Genomic DNA, 4,718 nt, shown 5'->3' with positions numbered 1-4,718 from the left:
AATAAAGCATTCTACTGGAAAACAAATGAAAGACCTTTTCCTATCAACCTGTTGCAGAACCCACTCCTGTAGATGTCTAGGAAGAGAAATAATAAATCACTATTTGCCATGAATAACCAAGGCAACAAGACAACTCAGATAGCAAATGAAAAGTCTCCAGAAAATGAACTTAAAGATATGGAAATATGTGACTTAAATGACAAAGAATTGAAGATTACAGTTCTGAAAAAACTCATCGAGATGCAAGAAAACACAGATAAGCAGTTTAATGAATTCAGAAGCACAATCAAACAGCAAAATGAACATTTTACCAAAGAGATTGAATTTTTAAAAAAGAACCAAATAGAATTTCTGGAGATTAAGAACTCATTAAAGAAATGAAGAATGAAATAGCCAGCTTAGGTAGTAGAGTTGACCAGATGGAGGAAAGAATCAGTGACATCGAAGATAGAAATCTGGAAATGACACAGATGGAAGAAGAAAGAGACTTGAGACTTAAAAGAAATGAAAGAACTCTACAAGAACTTTCTGACTCCATCAGAAAGAGCAATATAAGAATAATGGGCATACCAGAAGGAGAAGAAAGAGAGAAGGGAACAGAGAATATATTCAAACAAATTGTCGATGAGAACTTCCCAAACTTGTGGAAAGAACTGGATCCTCGAATCCAAGAAGCAAATAGAACACCTAATTACCTCAATCCCAACAGGCCTTCTCCAAGGCACATTGTATTGAAGCTGTCTAAAATCAACGACAAAGAAAGAATCCTCAAGGCAGCCAGGGAAAAGAAGACGGTAACCTACAAAGGAAAGCCCATTAGATTATCATCAGATTTTTCAGCAGAAACTCTACAAGCCAGGAGGGAGTGGAACCAAATATTCAAACTATTGAAAGAGAGAAATATATCCAGCAAGAATAATATATCCAGTAAAGATATTCTTTAGATGTGAAGAAAGATTACAACATAAAGGAAGCTGAGGGAATTTTCTAACACACGACCTGCACTACAAGAAATACTGTAGGAGGCCATTAGACCATCATAAACAGTGATAATTTGTAACAACAAAAACATGAAAGGGGAGAGAGTAAAAGTCTAAACCAGTAAAAGGGAATGGAGAAAGGAAGCATGCTGAAGAAAATGGAATACTCTAAATATGAAACTTTCTTTAACATAAACTTAATGGTAACCACTCAAAAAAAAAAAAAAAAAATCCAGAACTGAAATATATACTGTAATTAAAGAAGAAACAGAGGGAAAAATCATAGACTACCACACAGAAATAATGAACAGCAACAAAAAGGCAAAGAAACAATGGAAACACAGTCCTACCAGAAAACCAAAGATATAATGATAGGAAATCCTCATATATCAATAAACACACTAACTGTAAATGGACTGAAATCAGCAATAAAAAGTCACAGAGCAGCAGATAGGATCAAAAAACTAAACCCAACCATATGCTGCCTCCAAGAGACACATCTCAGCTACAAGGACAAATATAAACTCAGTGAAAGGGTGGAAATTGACACTCCAAGCAAATGGTATCCAGAGAAAATCAGGTGTAGCCATACTGATATCAGATGAAACAGACTTCAGGATAAAAAAGGTAACAAGAGACAAAGATGGACATTTCATAATGATAAAGGGGACTATACAACAAGAAGACATAACAGTCATCAATATTTATGCCCCCAATCAGGGAGCACCGAAATATACCAAGCAACTACTAACAGAACTAAAGGGAGAAATTGACCAAAACACAATTATAGTAGGGGACCTAAATACATCATTGACAGCTATGGATAGATCATCCAAACAGAAAATAAATAAAGAAATAGCAGCCCTAAATGACACATTAGATGAAATGGACATAATTGACCTTTATAGAGCACTTCATCCTAAAACATCAGACTATACATTGTTTTCTAGTATACACGGAACATTCTGAAAGATAGAGCACACACTGGGACATAAAACTAGCCTCAGCAAATTTAAGAATATTGAAATCATACCAAGCATATTCCCTGATCACAAGGCTTTGAAATTGGATATCAACTGCAAAAAGAAAGCAAGCAAAACAAGAAATATGTCAATATTAAATAACATCTTTTAAAGAATGACTGGGTCAAAGAAGAAATAAGAGGAGACATCAAAGCATACATAGAAACAAATGAGAATGAAAATATATCCTATTCAAAATTTTTGGGATTCAGCAAAAGCAGTTTTAAGACGGAAATGTATGTCATTACAGGACTAGCTCAAGATGCAAGAAAAATCCCGGGAAGCAACCTCACATTACACTTTAAAGAACTAGAAAAAAAAAGAACAAATGAAAACCAAAGTCAGTAGAAGTAAGGAAATAATAAAAATCAGAGCAAAACTAAATGAAACAGAGAAAAAAGACAATAGAAAAAATTAATGCAACAAAGAGCTGGTTCTTTGAAAAGATTAATACAATTGACAAACCCTTGGCTAGAATCACTAAGACAAAAAGAGAAAAGACAAATAAACAAAATCAGAAATGAAAGAAGGGAAGTTATCACGGATGCCACAGAAATACAAAGGATCATCCAAGAATATTATGAAGGATTATATGCCACCAAATCCAATAACCTAGAAGAAATGGACACATTCTTAGAAACATATAGCTTTCTAGGCTGAATCATTAAGAGTTGAAAAATCTAAATAGACCTATCACCAGTAAGGAAATTGAATCAGTCATCTGAAACTTCCCCAAAGCAAAAGTCTGGGACCTGATGGCTTCACTAGTGATTCTACCAAAAATTCAAAAAGAATCTAACAGCTGTCCTTCTCACACTCTTCCAAAAAATACAAGAAGAGACAATAGTCCGTAGCTCATTTTATGAGGCCAACATTACCCTGATACCAAAACCCAGTAAGGATAACACAGAAAAAGAAAATTACATACCAATATCTCTGATGAATACAGGTGCAGAAATCCTATACAAAATTCTAGCAAATCAAATGCAACAATGCACAAAAAAGATTATTCATCAAGACCAAGTGGCGTTCATCCCAAGGGCCACAAGGATGGTTCAACATATGCAAATCCATCAATGTGATACATCACATAAACAAAATAAAGGACAAAAATCATATTTTTATATCAATTGATGCAGAAAAAGCGTTTGACAAGATACAACATCCATTTATGATTAAAACACTTAATAAAATAGGTATAGAAGGAAAATACCTTAACATAATAAAGGCCATATATGACAAACCCTCAGCTAATATCATAATTAATGGTGAAAAACTGAAGCCCTTTGCTCTACGTTCAGGAACATGACAGGGCTGTCCCCTATCACCTCTGCTTTTCAACATAGTGTTGGAAGTCCTTGCCAGAGCAATCAGGCAAGAGAAAGAAATAAAAGGCATCCAAATTGGGAATGAAGAAGTTAAATTGTCACTCTTTGCAGATGACATGATGCTATATATAGAAAACCCTAAAGACTCCACCAAAAAGCTATTAGAAACAATAAACGAATACAGTAAAGTTGCTGGCTACAAAATCAACGTACAAAAGTCCATTGCATTCCTATATACTAACAATGAAATCTCAGAAAAAGAAATCGAAAAAACAATTCCTTTTGCAATTGCAACAAAAAGAATAAAATACCTAGGAATAAACTTAACCAAGGATGTGAAAGACCTATATGCTGAAAACTATAAGACATTTTTAAAAGAAATTGAAGAAGACACAAAGAAATGGAAAGACATTCCATGCTCATGGATTGGAAGAATCAACATAGTTAAAATGGCCATATTACCCAAAGCAATATACAGATTTAATGCAATCCCCATCAAAATCCCAATGACATTTTTTAAAGAAATAGAACAAAAAATCATCAGATTTGTATGGAACCACAAAAGACCCCAAATAGCCAAAGCAATCCTAAGAAAAAAGAACAATACTGGAGGTATCACACTCCCTGACTTTAGCTTGTACTACAGGGCAACAATGATCAAAACAGCATGGTATTGGCAGAAAACAGACACACACACCAATAGAATCGATTTGAGAACCCAGAAATAAACTTACATACATATGGGCAGATAATTTTTGACAAAGATGCAAAAAACATACAATGGAGAAAAGACAGCCTCTTCAATAAATGGTGCTGGGAGAATTGGAAAGCCACGTGCAAAAGAATGAAACTGGACTGCTATCTGTCACCATGTACCAAAATTAATTCAAAATGGATCAAAGACTTAAGCATAAGACCTGAAACAATAAACTGCATAGAAGAAAACATAGGTACTAAACTTATGGACCTTGGGTTCAAAGAGCATTTTATGAATTTGACTCCAAAGGCAAGGGAAGTAAAAGCTAAAATAAATGAATGGGACTATATCAAACTTAAAAGCTTCTGCACAGCAAAAGAAACCATCGACAAAATAAAGAGGCAACCAACTGAATGGGAGAAGATTTTTGCAAACAATGCCTCCGATAAGGGGCTAATATCCAAAATATACAAGGAACTCATACAACTCAACAACAACAAAACAAACAACCCAATTGAAAAATGGGCAGAGGACCTGAAGAGACATTTCTCCAAAGAGGACATACAAATGGCAAATAGACATATGAAAAAATGCTCAACATCACTAATCATCAGAGAAATGCAAATAAAAACCACAATGAGATATCACCTCACCCCAGTCAGAATGGCTATCATCAACAAGACAAATAGTA

Source organism: Rhinolophus sinicus, chromosome X, assembly GCF_036562045.2.
Source record: "Rhinolophus sinicus isolate RSC01 chromosome X, ASM3656204v1, whole genome shotgun sequence".
Lineage (NCBI taxonomy): Eukaryota > Metazoa > Chordata > Mammalia > Chiroptera > Rhinolophidae > Rhinolophus > Rhinolophus sinicus.
This window is presented reverse-complemented; position numbering follows the sequence as displayed.